The 25,218-nt window shown below is 40.1% G+C and overlaps 1 long non-coding RNA gene across 1 annotated transcript; it reads right to left on the reverse strand.

The window, feature by feature from the left end:
• Positions 1 to 2,858, reverse strand: LOC147182509 (uncharacterized). The gene is made up of 4 exons (XR_015095762.1): positions 1,847 to 2,858; positions 1,593 to 1,755; positions 1,142 to 1,202; positions 1 to 68 (listed from the first exon to the last, which is right to left on the reverse strand). It is a non-coding gene; the product is annotated as an uncharacterized LOC147182509 (long non-coding RNA).
• Between the last annotated feature and the right edge of the window lie 22,360 nt (positions 2,859 to 25,218).

Consider the following 25,218-nt stretch of genomic DNA (forward strand, 5'->3'; position numbering starts at 1 on the left):
ACCTGGTCAACTTGGTCTGTGACAGCTACATCTTTAGCTATGTCTTCAGGTTGTGCTTCATTTGAAACCTGGTACACATGAAGAGAAAAATACATATAAAATTAAATTCTTAGTAACACACAAGTCTGTACCTGTGCATTTACACAGTTACAGTACATAAAGAACAATGAATAGGTTAAAGTATTGTGAATGCAAATACATTTTATTTGCTATTTGAAAAATAAATAATCCGTCAGCACTAGTGGTTTGTGTAAATTGGTGACGTCTATTTTTCACAATGAAACAATTAATAGAAAATACACAGTCCTCAGAGTGTCCATACCAGAGTATGAATTATGAGGACTGTATGTGTAACTCCAAACCCCTGAAAACTTATTTTACATTCGCAGTGTGTAAATACACTGTCCTCAGAGTGTCAGTTATTCACAACTACGACATTGTGAAGACTATGCACCTGTGAGGTCTGCACAGTATTGACAAAACATGCGACATGGGTGTTTTATACAGTGATGGAGATTATTTTGACATTGAACATGGACCTAATATATATATCTATATAATCTAATTAAAGAAATACACGTACGTGCAGAAAAATAATCATGCTCATTGTGATCTAGTCTTATCCAAATAAGTTATTTTTTGTTAGTAATGCTCCTCGATACAATTCTCTTGTATAGCGATGCGCAATTAATGTTGTCTCTGATTGGTCAAATTCAGACTCAAGTAGGGCCTGGCAATAAATCAAATTAATTGAATAAATTAAATTTAAATTGAATCGTTGAAAATTTGCTAAATCGTGAAATGTATTTTGTCTTCTGGATTATTAAAAGCTGTTGTTATGTTCTGTTACATCCAGATGTTATTGTGAGTTGTAATTTTGCACAAGTGGTGGCAGAATGCTGGATGGTTGGTTTAAAATACTTTTTATTTTATTTTTTGGCCATATCGCTTAGCCTCAGACTAAAGTATACAATTAATCCAATATTCATTTGTTGCACGTCTTTGCAATACACATATTGCATGAGTCATTCGTGCGGCAAGATATTTTCCACATATTGTGCAGCCCTAGTATCTCCACCCTCCACTAATGTCTTGCTTCGGAAAACTGATTTCAACAACATTCAAAAAGAAATCTAGTCACCTGGTCAACTTTGGCGCAGTCTGATAGCTGTGTCTTCATCAGGTTGTGCTTCAGTGGAAACCTGGGGCAGATGAATAGAAAAATACCAATACAATTAAATTCTTACTAAGACTAGACTGCTATAATATAATTTCATGTAATCATGAATGTGCGACCAGTAATTCTAGTATGTCACATGTATGACACAATATCCAAATGTCATAAGAAATCACGATATGATAATTAACATGATATTGTGAGGTTAGCGATACTCACGATAACTGTAAAAGTAAAATAAAAAAACAAGTCACAATATTGTAAAAAATGAAATAAAAAAATAAAAAAATTATATTGAGAAAATAATGTACTTTTGCTTTTGAGTTTTAATTAATCTTTTATGTTTTGTCAAACCTTGCACGATATCCCCCCAAAAAAACAAAATTAAGTGTGACAACACACCATATAAACATACCATAGTGTTTTTCCATTGTAGCGAAATTCAAACATGAAAACCTTCCGGGCATCATGATACACTCTCAGCCTGTTTTCACGTTCCTGTTTGCTTAGAACTTCTCCTCGATATTCAGTAGGAAAGTCTCTCTTCTGAAAGGAGCAGGAACTGAACACTCCTCGACCTTACAAAGAAAAAAGGATACAACAGAAATATTTCATTATAACAATAATGAAAACTAGACCCATACTAAAGAATATTTTACCAATACTCACCTTTGAATTAATTAATATATTTTATGGTGAAGCCATTCTTGTCTTTACCTAAGGATGAAAAGTATGCTACCTCTTCTTTGGGTTTAACTTTTGCCCTCTGTGGCCTCATGACTGACATGTCTCACTGAAGATAATGATCTAAAGCTATAGAAAAAAATGAGTTTCAATCAGTTTGATAGGTAACTTGGTGCAAATGTCTTGAAGTTGACTTTCAGTGTACCATAATAGCCTGTGCAGTGTGCAGTAAATGTGCCAACGAAAATAAAATACAGTGGATAGCACAGCTCTGCTAAATATTTGCATAAATTAAATGTAATGAACACTAACAGACTTTACTGAAATATTTCTATTGAAAGAACAAATTTAAGTAAACACAAATGCAGCAATTTACCAATACTTCATTTATACTGTACTGGTAATACTAAGCCATTGTATATTTTCACATCAAAAACCAGCCTGTTATTGATTTCCTCTTAAAAATTGCAATTAGCATTCATCTTACTCAACAGACGGTTAGCTCTGCTATGCTAACCGTCGCTAACAGAAGCGTAGCAATTCTAAATAATTAGCTGCATCCATCATAATCAACAGATGGTTAGGTATGCTAACGTAAGCTTAGCTGCACTTACACTGGACTTGCATTATAAATCATTTTCGCGAAAGAGGGAGCAATGTACACAAGCGACCAACAACAACAGGAAAAATTCGAGCTTCAAACCTACCTCATTAGCACAGCTACACGCCATCACATCTCGTGAAGTAAATAGAGCCGGGGGCGGTTCTCTATCGGGGCTGCTAGATGACGTCACTTCCGTACTCAGGGCAATATAATAAATCCCGTTCAAATCAACAAATTGGTTCAGTCGTTGGATTATGAACTTTGTTGATAAGAGTGGCTATTGTTCTATGATTTACAGTGTCAATAAAAAAAAATAGATCACATTTAAAATGAACCCCAAAGGCTCATATATTAAATGAATTACCACAGACGAAAACAAAGGATATTATTGCTAGAATTATAGATCATTTTGTAATCATAAAATGTGATTTCAGTTTCAGTTTTTTAAAAAGGTTTTTTTTTTCATTAACGAAAATGTTTTTTTGCTTTAGTAAATAAAATAACCTTGCTGCTGTCATACAGTTGCTGTCCGAGGATGTTTTAGTACTATACATTAGTAATGGATGCATGTGTTTTTTGGCAAAATTGTGAGCGAGCCCAATTCCTTGGCTGAGAAGCAACCCTGCAAACGAATGGTCACATGATGCTTTCCTTTTGGCATGAAGCAGGACTGATGGTAGCGCTCACCTTTTCTTCTCCAGACAAGCATTTTTCCGGATGCCCCAAACATTTGGAAAGGGGGTTAATCAGAGAAAATAACTTCAACTCTTTTTTTCTTATTTTGGTCTGTATTTATGGAATCCCCTTTTCACTGGTCACACCAGGCCATCCTCCAAAAGTCTTACTCCCTCACCATGGGTGTAGATGCACTCATACCTGCTTACTGCCATTCCTGAGCAAGCTCTACACTGGTGGTGATGTCCTTATCCCGCAGCTGAATCAACTTTGGGAGATAGTCCTGGCATTTGCTGGATTTTCTTGGGTGCCCTGAAGCCTTCTTCACTTAAAGTTTGTAAGGTCACTAAAGGAAATTACTTTAATTTTCATGGCAAATAGGGACTTTGCAATTCATCTAATCACTATAACATTCTGGAGTACATGCAAATTGCCATCATAAAAAAACAATAATAATAAGTCAGCACTGGAGATTTTTAGAAAATCAATGTCATTCTCAAAACATTTGGCCACTGGTGTACAGAAAGATGTTACATTGTAAAGGCAGGGTGGGATGTTAAATGATGAATCAATATACGGCACTGACAGTTTCTCTGTCTCTGCCTCCAGCTGTTCAAAGTGATGTGATAAACAGCTGTTAACCATTGTATATTTTCAAATAAACAACCACTGCAAGAATTAAATGCTGAAATATATAATTAAATGTCATAGTGTATTTCATTATTTAATTTATCTACTTAGGAATTGGTGGCTGCAAAAAAAAAAAAGGCTCTGCGTCTACAGACAAACATTCACAATACACAGCATTTTGAGAAAAAACGGAATTATGGGGACATGTGCGTAATTGTGGGGACAGGTGACGGTCAGCCAATCAAATGCTGTGAAATATACACTGGTGTGAATAATTCATGAAGTGGTGCATTACGAGGACCTTCCTACAGGGGGCGTCATCAAATACACAAAAATACACAAATTCATGTAATTATGGTTTACAAGGACATTGGCTAAAACTTTGGATTTAAGCCTTCTACAGCCCTAGAAGCACTTCTGCATTGAATGAATTATGAGGACATGTGCTGTGTCCTCATAATTCAAAATGTCCTCGCAGTGTTGCGTGTATTCAGGTGACATGTCCTCATAATACACAAAGGCAAACACACACACACACACACACACACACACACACACACACACACACACACACACACACACACAACTCAACCATTCTCTGAATCTTTTGATGGACAAGGAACAATATTTAGCTTGTGTCTAAATTGATACCACACATGTCACTGTAAATCAATAGAACTATGTGATTTCACAACGCACATCAACAATAAAAAATAAGTCGTTTCGTTGGAGATGCTGCTGCTGCAAAAATCCCTGAGTAGTTGACTTCCGTTAAAAAGGTTTGTGTTTGCCTATATGCCAGAAGATTGTAGTTATGTCTAAACGAAACTGTTCAACTCCCTTGACTTCATCATGCTTCCTTGACACCAAGATGCCACCAGATGGCGCAAAGGCAATACTTACCCAAGTGGACGTTTGTGCGTTAACATTTCAATGAAACATTTCACTCTCTGTTCTCTCTTTTTATTTTCGTTTTTTTTTTTTTTTTTTACATAATTATAGGACTCTAGTGTTCCATCTCCAGTCATTTGTGAATAATTGCATACAAGAGCAGTTTCCTTCCTGACTTCTCTCGTCTCTTTCACAGAGTGCACATGGGATCACAGCTATAGGCTATTAAGACTACGCATTTGAACACTGACTTGGCAAGCTACAAAAAAGAAAATCATTTGACTCAAACATTCACTATCAAGATGTCACAGATCCACACACTGTTGTATTCGTGCTCCACTTTGGCTCTCTTTATCCCTTGATGTAGCTCTGAACAGTTTAGCTGTCCTCCATCAACACCCCCCCCCCCCCCCCCCACACACACACACACGCACGCACGCACGCACGCACGCACAAGCACGAACACCGTTCTCAAGTACTACAGTCAGCTGGGAATCATGCTTTGAGGGTCAAAACTGGTCCTCTGTAAAAACACTGACACTCTCAAACGTACACATACTATCACATGTGGCACACTTGCTGAACCATTGTGTCATTTAGTAGCACGGAAGAACACACAAAATATAAGATCAAATTGATAAAACATAAGAGGACGTATCAATTCAAAAATTTATATTGTCCATCTTGGTGGAAATATGAGACTTTCGTCAAGATATTGGTGTTTGTCTTGGAAATCTTTGTCCAATGCAAAATAATAAATATAGTCCATTAAAGGTTATGCAGTGCAAATGCAAACAAATACACACTTTTCAGTTGACTGCTCTGATTTTTTTAACCCCTGTATAACTGAATTCTCTCATCTATGAAGCCGATTGTATGTAATTACAGTTGTGCTTGAACACAACTGCAAATGTACAAATGCTAAACGTCAAAATGCTATGAATTGTCACCAAAATTATCACTACTCATGCCAACTTCAACCTCTGAAAATATCAAAACAATTGCCTTAGTAATTTGTATTTTATGGGCATTAAGCTTTTGTCTTACCATGCAGTACACTCATACATAGGGTATGTAAACTTTCAAGCACAACTGTACGTGCATGACCATTACACCTTTTGCCACCTTTCTATGAGAAGTTGGCATAATATTTTGCAAACATAATGCACAGTGAATAAAACGGTAGAAGATATAAACATGTCTACAAATCACAATACAAATCGACTCTATATTATTTCACAATATAAATAGTACCAAATTCTCCTGCACAAACGGCGGTTTAAATATGACATAAAGTCTACCTTAAAAATATAGAACTTGCTGTTTGTGTAATAAATCATGGATGGTTTGGTGATACACTTGACTGATCCAGCTGCTGTGGCCCAGAGCCCATTTACACTCCTTTAAACAACACCTTTTCTTAAAAAATAAAAATAAAAATTCGGCTGAAAACAAGGAAGTATCACGACTCTCCTGCTTGTTTGTTGACTCGAAAGTCACGTTTAATCTCGAGAAGTTTTGCGAGACTTCCCGTCACATTTATGAATGAACTCGGCTCGTGCGTGGTGTGTTGATTGTGCAGTGTGGCTACACACAACACGCGGTACGTTCAAAACGGTTATTCCCGTGATTTTTTTCTCTTCACGTGTCTTGTGTCTCGGAGTTTGGAAGTCGGCCAACAATTTTAAAATCTTGCCGTGTGAGCCAGGCTTAAGATGACAGAGCTGTACCATATTTATTTAGGAGTTGGCCACTTCCGCTGGAATGGCAAAAAGGGAACGTAAGTATTGCTATAAAAAACAAAACATAAGCGCTGAATTTATTTGTTTATGTTTGCCTGTTGATATGTTCATTGAAAATGACTTGGCATGTTTGGATTAGGAGGACAGGACTGAACCATTAGCATTCCCGGGTGTGTTGAATGGTTCCATCGTGAATAAAACAGTAGAAAGAGAAGGAAAAAAAATCCTATATGTATTTGGAATAATTAATGACCTCTAAGGCTCTGTAGTAAGAAGAATGTGCGCCCCCCCCCCCGCCCTCTCCATCATTCCCTATGATCTTCGAGAAGGGATAATAAATGGGTTCATACACAGAACAGTGATCTTCTCACCCCAGTTCCATGTCATCGCTGTCTAATTTTATGAGATGAGGTCCGACAGCGTCGGACCAGTTGCCTGATTGATGCATTGCTGGGAAAACTGTGAGCCAGTAAGCTGTGATATAAGAGAATTATCCATTTCTGCCATCAGGACATAATAAAAGAATATTACATTACTGCCACTGGGAATTCAATGCAAAGTTACAGGGATGCATCACACAAAGGACGACACACAGACACACACCAGCGAAAATTATCACATGATTGAATCACATAGTATCAAATCAACCCCATGTCGTCTTTTCATCATGGCCCACTTTTTGCCCAGCGGTGTAGCCATCAGTCCGTATAGATCACATGGATAGTGTAATTAAATGAGCGGCAAATGCCGTCCTCAGTCCAGCCGATACATTCATTCTCTAAATCCCAGTCCAGATCAAACGTGCATGATAATGACATGTTGGCGTGATATCCTTGAGGGGAAATTATTTGAAGCTTTATACACCAGCAGGGGCCAAGGATACATAATGTAGAGATAGTCAGGCTTGACGTGACTGATTTACCACAGACCCAAAAGTTTACAGTGGTTCAACCTACTTTTTCATATGCTTTAAATGTCAAACAAAACTTCATCAAGGGACATCAGAGACCAAAGTCAGCATATAATAATATAGAAGATTTGTGTTAATTTTTTTCAGTAGGGGGCATCAGTGAGCTTGGGGCTGGGTGAGCACAACTTTATCACAGCAGCAGTTTTAGTGCCACCTCCACCATATCTTGATTGGTTGGCCTCAAGAGAAAGTCAACAATATATATAATGTATGAACTTGAACCGTCTAACCCAATTATTGCTCTTAATCCCTGAGAGCTGATGCTGAAAATGAAGCAGCTGCAGTCATGCTTCGGCAACTCATGCCAGCCAATGATGTAACTCATTTGTGCCACCTGTAGAATGCTACCTCAGCTATTCACGCGTACATTAAACGTAAAGTACTGATACAGAATCAGATATTATTTGTCATAATAAATAAGTGTATAAAAACGTGATATTAAAGTTTTAAAGTGGTAGTCGACCTTAAACATTTCTTGACAAAGATATGTTATATGTGACCTCACATTCTAATTAATATTACATTTGTGGAATATGAGTTATGCAGCAAAATCCAGCATTTTTTATTCATCTCAGGGGGCGGCCATTTTGTCACTTGCTATCGACTGAAGATGACATCACAGTTGCTGAGAGCTCAGGCAATGACCAGTCACAGTTCACCTGTTTTCTGAAGCTGAGCTGTGATTGCTTGTTACCTCAGACCTGAGCAACTGTGATGTCATTTTCAATCCACAGCAAACCGCAAAATGGCTGCCTTCTGATATTGAGAAAAACGGCTTGATTTGGTTGCTTAACTCATATTCCACTAACGCAATATTAACCAGATTACTTTATTTAGACTATTGAGGATAGAACATATTATTGTCAAGAATTTTTTTTGGGTAGGTTGACTTCTCCTTTAAATTTACATGTTCTCAATGACAGTTGAATGCTAAATATCAATAGGGACGGGCATATATATAGATCAGTTGATATATAATTTTTTTTTTTAATTTGAAGTGTAATTTTAGCCTTCAAGATGTGTTGTGCTGTCAGTGTCTTCTCACACAATTGAGACAAAGTGGAGTGCACCGCTTGTAATCAAGGCACAGGAGCAGTTAGTTTAGTCTAAAGTAGTTTGCTAGCTAAAGAAGAAAATAAATGGCAACAAATTGCTGATATGGCACAGTTTCCTCAATAATTAAATCTTAATTGATTCTCATGCCATGCCTGTTCAAGTGAAAATGTGTGCCAGGGCAAAGTCTACAATAAATCAATATTTTATATGATCATACTGGGTGTAAATGACCCTGCTATTATTTTTGTTATTACATTTTTGTATTGCAGAATTGCTTTGTTAGTTTGTTTTGTTGTGCTATTATAATATGATTGATACTTTGATTTGGAAAGATACAGGAAAGAGTCTCATGAACCGGTGGGAAATGACGTAACTAGCCGACCTACTGCTATTAGTCGCGCCATCTTTACGGTTCAGTGAACGATTTTAGCACCTGGTTGAGAAGGGAACGAGGTGTGTATTAAAATCATGTTTATTGTTAACTAATGTCATTATGTTTCACGTTGTTGTGTGATTTACTGCATTGTAAAACTTTACCGTTTTGGTCCACTAGGGTGTGCTGACGCATCTTGGTAAAAATTTAACAACGCTATAGGTCAAGGTTCTGTATTGTTTGCTGTGAATTTGTATTTCTGCATGATTATTTTTGTTTCAAGGTATTTACAAGGGCAAATGGCAAGGCTTAAAATGTTAAATATACACTGTCAATTGTATTCAAAGATGATATTGTTAAGGCTATGAAACTTAATCATTTAAGGCAATTCATTTATGATACATGATTTGAATGTAGTAAGAGGATACACAGGGCATGCCGTTTGAGTTATTGATGGCTTTTTTGTTTTTTGTGTTGTAGCTCTTCCATTGTGTTCACACAAAGGAAATGGTAAATAAAAGTTGTGAACCATCAGTTGGAGAGACCACCTTTATTTCAACCCAGGATGCTACACTGGGCCGTAGTCTACAACGTTAGCAATCCATTAGTGGAAAAAGCGAATGAGCACTCTTTTGTCAGCATCTATGCAATTCGATGCCTATTAGTTATAATGATCCAGACTAGTCTATTATTAACGACATGCTTTCCCCACTCTGTCTAATGAATTGAAGGTACACAATGGTGGCGTTCAGGTGTCTGCAGATCAAGCACAGCAGGAGAGCTGCTCTGTGTTTGACAGCCACCGTGATGTTCCAAGGACAACTGGCTTCCTTTTCTCAGAGTGCAAATCTTTCCATGGATGGCATGAACAGTGTTGAGCCTCTCGGATAGATGAGGGCCACTCAGCAAACATAGTTGACATTTTGTTGACATTCAGTTTGCCCACTGTACTAAAAATGCTCACTCTTTCATCAAGGACATAGTTATTTGAATAATTCATTTATTTAAACAAACAATACTCCCCCCACCCCAAAAAACAAAACAAAACAAAAACATTATGTCCGTCATTATTGTTCTGCTGTCACACTCTTATTTTTTTGTGCATGAATCCAGAAACAACAATTATACTTCACTCTAAACACTGAAAAGTGGACTCAACTTGAAAAACTGGGGTAACAATTTGCATGCATCTTTCAAAGTTGTTTCAACTCAGCCGCCATTGTGTAAATGCCACAAGATTACTTTAGTATTAACAACTTGAATTTATTTTGCACGCTAGAATCTTAAATAAGTTGAACCAATTTACATTTCATTGTGTGAAATGACTACATTTACTGTAAAAAAGAAAATAGTGTTGAGTCGGACCAACGTAATAAAATGAGGTAACAATTTGTATCTTTTTCAGTTATTCCAAATTAGCCATTGCATAAATGCAACAAAACTTCTCTTATTAGGAAAAAAAGAGAACATGATTCATTTTGTATTCTACACGCTTAATTAAGTTGAACCAACATAATTGTAACTATGCAAAAACTACTGCCTGTAGTCACTTGTTCTTTTTCTCTTCTTCTTCTAATTCTACTTGAATCATTCAACTAATGATGACATACATTCAGGAACTGGAGGTCAAAGACATTTGGGCCACAGTCACAAGGGTTGTGGATTGAACTACCACTGATCCATGCCACCACTTAGTAGTGATGAATTCACTTGAACACATGACTGCACATTGACATTTCAATAGCCATAGACAGTACAGCTGCCTCAAAAAGACTTAACCATTTGACATGATATACTGGTCAGACTGATTCAAAGTCACAAACATATTGAAGCAGCATGTAGATCTGCACCTTCTCTAGCCCCTTCGCTCCACATAATAGACCAACGTATTAGGTGGCAGGAAAAAGAGGTGAAAAATAGTTGCTAGGACTTCAAACTCACACTTGTGACTTTTCCATAGATTTCCTGGGCAGTTTCAACTTCTTAGTATGGAAATAAACATTACACAAAAATAGCAAACGGAGTCATTGGCCACTTCTGGTACATTGAACCTTCAAGCATTCTTACCTTTTATTGTCCCTACTGATTTTTGGTCAGACTGAAAGTCATTACTTCTTAAGAAGCTGCTGTCAAGCACTTTAGTGTCACTTAGGATTTGGGCTGAGAAGACACACCATTGAGTGGTTTGAGTAATTGTATAATACTTTGTCATAGACACCATGTTGAGGCTGGAGGGCATATGGATTTATTGGACCATTGTCTAATCAGGATGTAAGTGCCGTCTTAGAAGCCTTGAGAGCATTACATCACTGACAGTTAGTTAAATTGTGTTGTTTTCAGACAAGATGCCCTGTGATGCTACATAATTAACACCATCCAAAAGCAGCCAATTTAATGGCACCTTTTTTTTTTTCCAAACAAATGTGGTATTTTGTTGAGAATGCATTGCTGGAGAGATTTGGTCATATATTGTGCACAAATGAGCATGTTTTGCATTCTATAGGGTGCTTAAAATTGCAAAATGTTCAAGGTGTGTGAATATGTTTTCAAAGCAATGTATATAGAAATGTACTGTATATGTATAAAAGTGTCACATTTCATAGAATGGTGTGTTCAAATATATTTTTGTGATTGTGCATACATATTTCTTAGCATGTAGTGTGTCAAGATGCTGAGACATCAAATGAATTGAAATGAACGAAATCATTCTGGCTTCCAAAATGCTCTACAAGTCGTTTAAAGCTAATATATTTGCATAGTCAACATGGCACATGAGGCCATTCCCTGTGTCTGTCTGTCTGATCTTTAATTCAGATCACAAAACAACTCAAACTGTCCCAAACCTCAACATAACTTTAAAAGCCATTAAAATATTACACGGGACTTTCTGAATACATTCATTTTCCCTGCTGCAAAGTAGAAATTCCCAATATGCAAGTGTAAAAAGAGGCCGGCGCATGATCAAATTGAACTTTAAATCATGTATGAGTCTGTCAGTCTGATTTGAGTGACTACAACCTGTCGAGATCTTTTCGCCTCTCACAGACCTGGAGCCTCTCTTGCATTAGCATCACTTTATGATTAGAGACTACAATACCTCAACTCAAAAGGTGCTGTTGTAATTTCTCATTTTGACAGAGCATTAGCACGATTGTGATTAATTACGCCAACAAAATGTTCCATCGTCTCGTTGGATCAAAGCATCTACTGAATGACAAGGTATAACATAGACGCATGAAGAGAGTAGAAAGTGTAGCGTATAATGTAATCCAACATGTATTCTTAATAAGATAGTCAAGGTCAAAGCAGTCTGGCTCCACAGCGTGTGATCTAAATCCATGCAACCTGCTGTTATAATGCTGTCTGTTATAATGCACATGCATATGTGCACACGCACACTTACGCACACACACGCACACAAAGGGACAAGTATGTAGGCCCGACATACAAGTATTGGCATTATTGGTGTCGGAAATCGCTACGTTCATGACTGAGGTGTTTTGTTTCAAACGGGTGTTCGGTTTAACCCGAGGATAATCGATGATAGCATAGCGCGCAGCTAGCCAATGCTCGTAGGCCTCAAGCCACATACGAGCGCATACGCCATATCAGATCACTGCAAACGAGAAAACCACATCATGGACTGGGACAACGCTAGCATCATTGAAACATAATAACAAAAATACCAAAGATGAAGAAAAACAGAGACCGGACACACTAAACAGGGCCGAAGGAACTTTCCCACACATGGGATCCACTTCTCTGGAGATCATCGAGCAACGGAGGGCGTAGTCGGCTATTCGCCCAGGAACATCAGCTGATAAGACAGCATGTCAGTTTGGCAGCTTTTGAGGAAGGCGGCAGTCGTCGCCGAAACGAGTGAAGGTAAAGCACAACTTTTTTTGGTCTTAAAAAAGAAAAAACACAGGACAGTATGGTTTTGTTTACAACGCGAATGAAGAGACGAGTGAGGATAGGGCATGAGCTGAGCTCATTCACACATCATGTAGAGGGAGTAATAACGAGATAAAAATTCCTCTATCCATCTTAGATACGAATTTTTACGACACATCTTTGTCTTATGTCCATCAAATAAGACTTATTTCATATTTTCATATTATACTAGTATAATTGCAATTTGATCTGAGAGATGGAGTTGTTTTCCAACCCGTGGAGCCAATTAAATTGCACGTAACCATGACTTAGTCTGTTGTATGAATGGCAACAGATTGATACACACAGTTGGTTTTACCTTTTGGTGCGAATAATATACACTTACACGTTTACTCCAAGACATGATACATTTTTCTAAAACTTCATACCGAACAAAACTGAAAACCGTGAGCACAAAACCGAAAACCAAACCAAACCGTGGAATTTGTTAACCGTTCCACCCCTAATATATATATATATATATATATATATATATATAATGATGTGTGTGAATGATGAATCCTTAATGTTTCAGAGACAATGGAAAGTGTACTTTCTTTGCTACATTGCAGTTACTTGTTTTTGCACGTGCCAATGCACTCTCTGACCCCTGTACATTTATTGTGTCTGGTTATTCTCATGCTGCTTCACTCTTACACCATTTTGATCCTCCCCCATGATCTTTCAAAGACCACCAGGTGCATGTTTATGCAGGAAACTGTGCAAAAGTCGTGAAAACAGCACTCTTGGGACTGTTTCAAGCTCCCTCTTGAGCGCTGCTTCCACTGTCCCATTAAAAAACAACAACACACATTTATGGCACTTACAGTTTCACGTAACCATTTTCTTTGACACACAGTGGTAAAATTACAATTTGGTTTAGTAGACACAAGTCAAGTTTGACCTGGAATGTGCACAAGTAAAGCAAAAACAAAAAAAACAATGACATTTTAAAATACCCATATTTTTATTTTTGGTAACTGTAAGAAAACATTACAGGGTGAAATAATTACATTTTAGGTATGTTTATTGCTATCAAATATCTAAAACTGTCAACTTTGACTCGCACATAATTAAAGTGCACATCTCGGCAGCGTGGTGCATTATGGGAAAACTAATGGTATCCAACAGAGGGAGCTCAGATTTGGACCATTTCAACCGCTGGGAAGTTGCTTTTTTATATTTAATCAATTTTAAACATGCATATCATGTGGTTTACTGACTGCCCTCTGTCAGAACGCTACAGTTAAGCTTATTTAAGTGCTTAATATTTGGCTGAATGTGTGCACTTTACCGGGAGTCGGACAGAGGAGGGGCACCGGGATGCGAAGGAAGAGACGGGTAGGATCTTTCTTCATTGAGATGGTCAATTGGGGCGAGAAGCAGGTTCTTTTTAGTTTTGTTACACGTACGTCCACTAGCAAGCTTCGTGATGCCTCCGTCTGTTCCCTCGGTTTCAGGATATTGGCAAAATAAATGTCTTCAAGAAATGTTCCCTTTTAGCCTCTTTTACATCCGTTTGGATCTTTCTTTTCTGTCTGGAAATTGGGAAGAGTGAACGGAGGTTTACAAGTGTACAATTACGCTTTCTCCAGCTTTGCAATGGTGTTTTTAGCCTAAAAACTCCATTCGGACAGTTAAAAATGGCACCTGTCGTTTTTTCACTTAAGGCTGAAAGTTGTTTAAATAATGCTTGCAAGCCTTAAGGTGTACAGTTACGCAAACAGTTTCAGAAAACTCCAATCTCCGCCATTCAAATGACGGCTATTTTAGTAGCCACGCCATTTTAAAAACGTGATTTTAAAAGCTTAAAAACAATTCAATTCATTTCAGTGCATGTGACCAACTCTCTTGAGTCTTTGTATTTTTGTCCCCGCCTTCATGTGTATGTGAGTGATGATGCAGTACGTGCAGATTATGGTTCTCCAACTAACCACCTGCAGTGAGGCACCCAAGTGTCGAAAGCTTAAGGAGAAACCAATCCGTGCCTTAATGTGACAGCAGCATCCACACTAAACTGTTGAGCCTTGCTCTGTACGTGCATGTGTGTGTGTGTGAGATGCATAAGCCCACATGCCCTTGAAAGCAGACATTTTGCAGGAGGATACGCCAAGTGCGACTTAAGCACAATGCAAGCAGCTGATGTAGGTCAGGCGTATACTGCAAACTAAGTCCCTGACAGTTATTAGATTTATGCTGAAACCGAAGGCTAGCGGGGGATTATACAGCAGCAGCAGCAGCAGCAGCAGCAGCAGCAGCAGCAGCAGGCCGACCATTGCCAGCCTACATGAATGTGTAAGTCACAACATGCACAATCAAACAACGGGATGTTGGACTCTCAAGTTGTCAGAGAAGCGTGGTCAGCAAAGACTTTCACTGTGTTACCTGACTATTTTTTTTTTTTTTTTTTTTTTTTTTTTTTTTTTTTAAGAGCTCAGTATTGTTCATTCGGAAATGTCATCATCATTGCTCTTTTTTTTTTTTTTTTTTTTTTTTTTTTTTTTTTTTTTTTTAAATATATATATATATATATATACACATATATACATACATATATACATATATACATACATACATACATACTTTTTTTTTTTTTTGTGTGTGTGGGTGAGTATGTGTGTGTGCGTGCGTGCGTGCGTGTGTTTGTTAGCTCACCAGAAAACCTATTAGAAAAAAAAAATCTTATACCGTTCACCTAAATCGAACACCAGGAGACCCGAGGGGACCGAAGAAAACCAAGGAAGGTGAAATCCAGCACCGACCAGACACCCCCCACCAGAACTCCTCCCCAGCCCAAGAAACATCCAGACCCCAACAAATCCAAAAAACATAAAGTCAGGGAGGCCTCAAGAGACCAACGGAGAGACCGAGAAAAGGAAGGAAGGACAGACGAAGCCGCGTGAGATCCGAGACACCAGCCTCCACCGATTCAATAACCTGAGGAGGAAACAGATTGTGTCTGAGTTTCGGTAGATGCTGGTGTGGTGGATCTGGCATGCATGAAAATCTCCACCAAAGAGGGGAGCCGTCGACCCCCGCCGGAACAGAGCAAGCGCAACACCTCAGGGCCCCCCAGGCCGCGGCAGCGCCAAAGGACGACCCCCGGGCCCCACCAGGGCCACCGGCCGGAGAGCAAACCCAGGAGCAGGAGCGCCCCCCGCCCCAACACGGCCCGCGCCCCCGGCCCAACGCAGCAGGACGGGGCACTGCAGGCCCACCAGGCACCCCACCGGCCCCCAACCCCCGCCCCCCCACCACCCCCCGCCCCCCATCCACCCCCCGCCACCCACCCCAACCCAGCCCCAGCCGCCCCCATGCCCCCAACCCCCCAGACACCCCCACCCCCAGCACCCCCCCACCCCGCAACCCCCACCACCGCCCCCCCCCAACAAAGCCGCCCCCCCCCCGACCCCACCCCGACCAACCGGCAGCCCCCCAACCCCCGACCCCCAGCCCCCGGGGACCACCCGCACCCAGGCACCGGCGCCGAAGAGGGGCCGGACAGCGGAGCGGAGAGGGCAGCCGCGCCCACCCCACCCCCCGCCGTGTGGAAGGACGGAACACCGGGGGCAGAAGGGGGAGATGGGGGCACCGGAGGGCGGCCGACACCCCCGAACCCCAGGCCCAGCGGGGGAAGGCCCCGGTCGTCACCCCAGCGTTCTTTGTGAAAATTAACCCCTGTTACTGAGTCCGCCAGCTCGCGGACTGGCGAACTCTACCCCTAAACCGTGAATGTGACCCCACCCAGTGTATATACAAGTGTGTGTGTGTGGTGCATTAAAATTAGGAGCAGGTGAACCGGAGCCGATGGAAATGATATTCCCACGCTCCGATCCACCCGCCACCCAAGCATGTTGCTGAGTGTATGTGGTGCATTAAAAAAAATAGATAGGGCGGGGGGGGGGGGGGGGCGGGTGGCGACACGGACAGGGGACCGCAGCACTGCTCTATACTGCGGCCCCCAACCGATGGCACCCCCACAAGCCCCCAAGCCCCCCCCCCCACCCACAAGTTGTGTGGTGTATTAAAATTGGAGGGGAGTTGTAGGGTGAAGACGGTGTTTCCACCCTACCCCACCCCCCAAAGTGTGTTATGTGCCCTATATGTCTATAAAAGTGTATTGTGCAAACCTAGTGTAGTGAGTTAAGAGGTGTGACCAGCGGGGCCCCCCCCAACCGGGCGGGGGCAGGAGGCGCACCGGCCCACCAAGCCCCCACCCACCCCACCAGGACCCCGGCGGGCATATGGGACCCGTCCGGCGGGGCGATAGGGCTCGCCCCCCGGATACTGGGTCCCGCCCGAGGTGTCAGGACGCCCACCGGAGCGGGGCGGGCACGACACCAAACCCCAGCCACCCCCGCCGGCCCCCATAGCACCGAGACCCGGGCCATGGATGGAGCCCCCGGCCCAGGGGAGGGGAAGGAAGGCGTACCGGGGAAGGGGAAGGGAGGAGGGAAGGGGACGACAAGAAGGGCAGGGGGCAGCGGCAGGGACGCAAGGAGAGGGGGAGAGGAGGAGGAAGGGCGACGAGGGAGAGGGGACAGGGAGGCGGAGGACGGGCGGGGAGAGGCGAGGAGGGAGAGGCAGCAAGGGGGAGGAAGGGGGAGGGGAGAGGGAACCACCGGGCACCCCGGCGGCCCACAGGCCCCGAACCGCGTCGCCGGGCCCAGAGCGACGGACCGCGCCGGAACGGCGCCGCCCCCGACACCAGGGAAAGCCCCGCAACGCAGCACCCCCCAAGAGACCCAGGGAACGGCCAAGACGCAGCCGCCACCCAGCAGCCAACAGAGGGGGAGACCCGCCCACTCCCCGCCAGGGGGGACAGCACCCACAGAATTAACCCACTGGCATGCCGTGAATCCGAATATCAACCCCTGGTGCCCATCGGAGGTGAATCCGCTCGATCCCGCTGGCAGCAGCCGGGTTCCTGACTATGGAAACACAACCATTAGTTACAAATTGCCTAATACAGAAACATCAATGCCAGTTATAACGCTGCTGTGGCTCTCGCTAACAGGCAGAATTAAAATCCAAGTTTAGGTTAAAAAATTCTATATACGTAGACCATGTTTCTTTAAATTTTGACATTTGGTTTTTATTTGAGGCAGATATTTTTTCCATTAAAATATGATTTATGAGGAGGTTAGACCATTGGTCGATATTCAAAGTTTGTTTATTTTTCCAGTTAACAAGAATTGTTTTTTTTGCGATAGTAAGGGCTACAAGTATAGATTGAAATTGTTTATGTGGTAAGTCAATTGTTGTTAAGTCACCTAGCAAACACAAGTTTGGAGAGAACGGTATCCTACAGTCCAAGACAGCGGAAAGTTTTTCTAAGACTTTAGTCCAGAAACACATAACCGGAGTACATAACCATAAAGCATGAAAATAAGTGTCTGTAGTGTTTTGTAAACACTGGAGACAAATGTCGGAGTCTGAGAGTCCCATTTTCTTCATCATATATTGAGTAATGTATGTTCTGTGAATAATTTTATATTGGATAAGTTGTAAATTTGTGTGTTTTGTCATTTTAAAAACATTTTCACAAACTTGAATCCAAAAGACAGATTCCGGAGCTATAGACAAGTCTGTTTCCCATTTTGAGATGGGTAAAGACGTTTTATCAGTATATGAAAGTAACTTATATATTTTTGAGAGTTTTTTTGTTGTTGTTGGAGAAAGCTTGGTAATATCTTTAGCTAAAACAGGCGGTTGGAGCGTACCCTGGAGTGTTGGAATTTGTTTCTTTATCATACTTTTAACTTGCAAATAATGTAAAAAGTTTCCGTTTTTTATTTTATATTTTTGGAGCAAGGATGTATATGATATAAACATATTATCTGAGAAGAGATGGTGGAGATGTGTAATTCCTTTCTGCTCCCACACATTCAAATAAAACGATTGGTTGTTAATTTGAAAGTCGGGGTTATGCCATAGGGGAGAAAGCCCGCTGGGCTCCACTTTGGCTTTTGTCATTTCTAGTGCCTTCCACCAGGCAGTCAGGGTGGCGGAAATCATTGGATTTTTAAAGCAGTTATGGCGCTTAATCGATGTTGTAATAAAGAGTAAATCTAGGAGTCTGAGGTTATTACAATCCTTCTGTTCTAGTTCCAGCCAACAGTTAGTATCTCTATTGGGTTGTGCCCATAAAATAATATATTGTAGCTGGTTGGCTATATAATAGTGCATAAAATTTGGTGCCTCTAGACCTCCTTTGGATTTATTTTTCTGAAGAGTAGATAGACTAATCTTTGCTTTTTTTTTTTTCCAGTAAAATTTTGTAACGGCTGAGTCCAACAACTGGAACCAGTTAGCCGTAGGTTTAAATGGAATCATTGAGAAAAAATAGTTTATTTTGGGTAAAACTTTCATTTTAATAGTGGCTATTCGTCCTATTAGAGAAATAGGAAGATTATTCCAGCGCTCCAAGTCACTATAAATGCTATCCAGAAGTGGAGTGAAATTTAAATGAACTAAATCAGTTAATTTAGGTGAGATTTTTATGCCTAAGTATTTTAAATTACCTATAGGAAATGAGTAGTATGGGTCCTGGCTTGCAGGGTTCCATGAATTTTCTGTAATAGGTAGAAGTGTTGATTTTGTCCAGTTAATAGAATAGTCTGATAACTGTGAGAATTTAGTTATTAAGTTAAATACTTCCCCTAATGAAATAGCAGGCTTTTCTAAATAAAGTAAAATATCATCGGCATATAGATTAATTTTATGTTCTGTTACCCCAGAGTGAATTCCTTGAATCATTCTTTCCTGGCGTATGGCTAATGCAAGCGGTTCAATAAATATTGCAAATAATAAAGGCGACAGTGGGCATCCCTGTCTTGTGCCTCTCTGTAGAGTAAAACTCTTAGATATAATCCCATTAGTAGTAACAGTAGCTTTAGGAGAATCATATAATACTGACACCCAGTGAATAAATGACTTCCCAAAGCCAAATTTATTTAAAACAGCAAAGAGGAAGGACCAGTTAACTTTATCAAAAGCTTTTTCTGCATCCAATGATATAATAACTGCCTTTTTATCATGCCGCTGTGACATACTAATAAGGTTAAAGAGCCTTCTAATATTATTAGTAGAGTGACGCTCTTTAATAAAGCCTGTTTGGTCGCTATGAATGATTGTCGGGATTACTGTTTCTAATCTAGATGTAAAAGCCTTAGTGATAATTTTAATATCAGTGTTAATTAGTGAAATCGGACGGTAACTTGATGGAAGGGTGGGGTCTTTTTCTGGCTTTAATAAAAGTTTAATTGCTGCTGTATTCATGTGTGGGCGTATGTGACCATTAGTTTTAATTTCTGTTACTACTCTTAAGAATAGTGGAGCAAGCATTGACCAGAAGTGCTTTAGAAATATAGCCGGATAACCATCAGGGCCGGGTGCTTTGCCATTTGGCATACTATCTAGAGCACTGTACAACTCGTTTATAGTAAGTGGTGCATCTAACATATCTTTATATTCAGTAGTTACCTGAGGTATACTTAAGCTACTGAGGAATGCCTCAATATGCTCTGGGTTAGGTTTATTAGTTTCTGAGTATAAATTGTGATAATAATTATAAAAAATTTGATTAATTTCTTCTGGTGATTGTGTACATTCACCAGTTGTACCTTTAATAGCCGTTATAAGCGATTTTTCCCGATTACGTTGAAGTTGGTTTGCAAGAAATTTACCTGATTTGTTATTATATTCAAAGTTGTTGTATCTCAATTGTTGTATTATAAACTCTGTCTTTTTAGTTAACATATCGTCTAACTGTATTTTTGTATTTTGTAAGTCAGTCCATATTTGGTTATTTGGGTTTATTGCGTACTCATCCGTCAGTTGTTTAATTTTATCTTCCAAGTCTTTTTCTAATTTTTTCTAATACCTGACTATTAATACATAGAAATGAATGGAAGCATAAAAGGAGTTTTGTTTACTGAAATGTGCTAATTGAAAAATATTCTAATTATTGTTGGGACCTTAATTGTGTTTTTAAAGAAATACCTTCCCATTATATTAAAATGTATGACATATGATAAGGATATAACTACAATGGTTCCTTGAGCTATGAGTTAAATTTGTTTCATGACCAGGCTCGTAACTTGGAAACACTTATCTAAAATCCTCTTTCCCCATTGAAATGATTGGAAATGCCAAACCCAAAGATATTGAAACACATTTTTAATGAGAATACGGCACTTTATTAAAAACATACAGCAAATAAAGTGAGAGTGTGTAATCTTTTGCGCCATCTAGTGTTGAACTAATAATGAACTCAATTTAATAAATAGATTTCAATAATATGCCCAAAAATATATCCTATCACATCAAAGTACAGTTATATATACTTCATACCGGCTGCCACTCGCTGTTGCTCGTCAAGATGCTTGTTAGCTCACGCAAAATAAGAATTGGTGGTAGGCTTGCGAAGTGTGGTCTCTCTCTCCGTGCTTTGAAATGCATGCACTTCGGCCGCATTTCATGATATAGTGCATCTAGTGCTCAACTACTACACACCGTCTCTTTAAATATAATTACAAATAATTAAACTGCCTTTGGTTTCACTTTGGATTAATTGAATAGCAATTGTGTTGCGTGTTCTACAGTAGGGCACTTAAATTAGCCTTTCTTTGGAGGGGTGAAAAATATATGTGAGTACTCTTATATTTTCTGGCTACGTGTGTTGCTGCATCATTTTTGTTTTGATGTAAATGTTATAATACGGCAACATAGATGGTAGTTTGCCAGTTCCTATGGCATTTCCAATTATGTAGTAGCATTAGCATTAAGACAGCAGACCAAAAGCTAAGCTACAGTATGTGCTTGTAAATATACAACATGGAATTCTCTTTGTTTTTGTAATGTCTTATAATTGTAGTAGAGTGCAGGATGGCGAAGGATTGACAACAAACACGGACACCTTTAGAACAGCAGGCTTTTGCTTTTTACTTGGTTTCTTGCTCTAACATACATTGCTGCTACATTGCAAGTAACGATAGCGCTCCTATTGGAGACTCTCGGTACTACACATGACAGTTTTATGTTTATTTTGACAGTGGTACAATGATGACTTATATCTTGAAAAATTCTTAACTCGTGTCGTGCAAATTGCAAGGTAGTAATATTTTTATTTCTGCATTTAAATAAAGCAGTAAATTGTATCCAGGTGTACATAATGTACATATTTCCATGTAATGCCTTCACTTACTGTAGGTTTCACTGCTGTCTTGTCTGCATGTGTGCGTGTCCTTGTCCTCCACGTCTTTGTGTTTAAAATGCTGAGCCAGCATCATATGGCCTTTGACAGTCTACACACATCCACCCTATGTTCAACTAAAGTGCTGAACTCCTGCATGTGTGAGAGGCTACGCACACAGTGACTGTACTCTGCAAGGTTCCCATCTGTTGATAATGATGTGCAGTCTTTCTTGTCAGGATATATGTCACCTTTTATATGTTTGATCTCATGAGTCTGTCTGCCCATCTGCCTGCTTTTATGTCCATCAATTATTCCTCACATCCTCATTAATTCGCACAAAGGACATGTGTTCTCACACATCAAGACATGAGAGTGCCCTCCTTTGGCCTGTTAGCGAGCTTCAGACTGTTTGTAAAATGTATTAAGGCAAACTGCAGAGACGTTCATGCTACACTGGTCCACTGTGAAATACGAAAACATTTAATACTTTTTGTTGTTGTGTTTTTTAGTTTACTATGGAGTAGATGTAAATATATAAATAAACAAATAGTGTTGACATTAAAACGTAATAATAACACAAATGGTTAGTATGATTAAAAAAAAATGGTGGATGGATAATGACAAAAGTGTCAGTCACTGATTATTACCTGTTTAAGTTCATTGCAATCAAATTGTATATAATTATTTAAGTAGTCATTTTGTATAGCTTATAGCTGTGCTGTTTCACATGTGTAAACAAAGAAAGTTAATTTAGTTTCTCTATTTGACATTTGACATTTATGAGCAATGAAAAAATAAATACATCAGAAGTTACTCACCAGTTACTTAGTACTTAAATACTTTTTTTCCCACTGTAGCCTAACTTTTACTTAAATAAATATTTGTAGAAGTACTTTTTATTTATAATTCAGTTATATCATTTTAAAGTAACAGTACTGGACTCGCTACACACCTCTGATAACAACGTGAGATCAAATAATAATTTTATGATCCTTAGAGAGGAAGTTCAGATGTTACAGCAGCACACAGCAGATTGTTTGAAAAAAAAAAAAAAAAAAAGCAATGAATGTAATCAAACAGTGAAGACTACAAAATGAGATTCAAATTTCTGGCAGTAAAGAATAATACAGTAGCTGAATGTGGTGATTATAGGAAATATTTTGCCTGCCTATTTCTTGCCCCAAAACAAATAAAGTGAAAAAAAAAAAGGTTTCCATTAAAGAGCAACAAAATTGTAGTAAAAACATCAAGCCAAAATCAAATAAACATTCAGGTGAATAACTTCCCCTTTAAGTCATCCAAACATGCATACAACCTTCTCACAAACTCATTCAGTTGTTGCAACAGAGCAAATGAACACAACCGCTAATCTCCAGGCCGATAATTGTTTCGGATTAAGCCTTGTGTGCACATTGTCTGATAACCCTCTGGTGTCATCAATACACACTTTTTATTTCAGTCTGCTTTTAGTCAGGCATGAGAGCAGACAATGGAGAGAATCTCAAAGGATGCAGCCCAAGCCAGGGAGCTTAACTGGCTCTAGTTCGAAAAAGATGTGCATTTCGATACAATTATTTAGCTCAGTTGCAATCTATGTGAGATGTAAAACTGTGTGACACAACTTTCAATGACAACTTTCAGGTGTGGGTGTTATCCTATTCCGGGCTCACACTTTTCTTTTTCACTTCTTTGCCAAATGTTCATTCAGCATCCTTCTACCATTGTCTCTCATTAGTTCATTTTCTACCACTTAGTTTCCACTGGCACATATGCCATATTTAAACCTGTTTTCACACACTTCCCGCAGATGCTGCTAAGATTAGTCATAGGCATTGCCACTAAGGCTGTCTTCATCTTAACTCTCACAAGATTTATTTTCCAACTTCCTGAATGACTATGACAGCGTACGTCAATTGTATCCATATCCTGCTGTGAAGTCAGGTTGTGCGCTCATTACTGACTGACTGTCGGCGGCAGGTAGAAAACAAGGAAATGCAAAGTTGCGGATGATCATCAAGAGGGTAAGGTGATACAAACAGGACAAAAAAAATATAAGACACATCTTGAGGCAACATCATGCTCACTTGTGAATATGAATAATACCATCAATCAAACCATTATATTTTTACACTGGAAGATAGCTAATTAGCACTGTTTCATAATTACAAAGACAATGGATGCGTTCACACGTGTTAGTCTGCATCAGCTCTAAATCTGTCACAGTGCAAATGAGCCTGTCAGAGTTCAAGCTGAAGACTGGAAACTAATGATGCCAGGTGGTAGATGACCACAATAAATCCCACAAGGCATTTTCAACATTTTCTCTTAACTCCATTATACAGACTAATTGGGGGAAGAGGTCGTCCGGGTGAGCCAGTTGTCCATACATTTAAAGTAAGTGTTTTTTTTTGTGGCCTAAAAATGCCCAGTACAGTACAAAATTATTGTAAATAAATGTGCTAATGGCGTGCAGATGGTCATGAGACGCAATTTCAATGTGCTTCCTTTTTTCACCTCCATTTTGAGTGGATGCCATTAGAGAAACTTGACAAAAAAAAAACCTGTCTATTGTTCCAAAAATAGCATGTTCAAGAGACTGTACATGATCTTGCAACATTGAACATCATCGTTATATACTACACATTACTTTTGAGCTGCATTTCTACAGAGATGCTAAGCTAATGTCCATGCTTTGGATCGCTTGCCTTTGATGAGATTGTCGCTACAGCCAACATGGCCGCCACATAGAGCTTTCTGTTGTTAGCCTGCTCAAGTCTGTGCCGCATATGTGTCACCAGACAGTCACTGTGGCGCAATTGTGGCCAATTCTGGACCTGATAGACTTTGACAGCTATTGTATAAAGGGCCATTTGAGTGGACTGGACACTTTATTTATTTATTTTTTAATGCACCACATGTACTCACTCGTATATACACTGGGTGGGGTCACATCCACGGTGTAACATCCACGGTGTCAGTAACAGGGTTAGCTTTCACTAAGTACACTGGCGTGACGATCGGGGCCTTTCCCAGCTTGGCCTGGAGTTCGGGGGTGCCGCCCGTCCCCCGTTGCTCCCATCAGTGTTCCGTCCCACCACGCGGCTGGAGGTGGGGTGGGCACGGGTGGCCTCGCCGCTCCGCTGTCCGGCCCCTCTCTGGCACCGATGCCTGGGTACAGGGGGTCCCCGGGGTTTGAGGGTCGGGGGGGGGGGGGGGGGGGCTGCTTGGGAGGGGGTGGGTGTTGGTATGGGTGGCTGGGGCTGGGTTGTGGTGGGTGGCGGGGG

This window comes from Leptonotus elevatus, chromosome 1, assembly GCF_054856555.1.
Source record: "Leptonotus elevatus isolate MCC_2025b chromosome 1, RoL_Lele_1.0, whole genome shotgun sequence".
In the NCBI taxonomy this organism is placed as follows: Eukaryota; Metazoa; Chordata; class Actinopteri; order Syngnathiformes; family Syngnathidae; genus Leptonotus; species Leptonotus elevatus.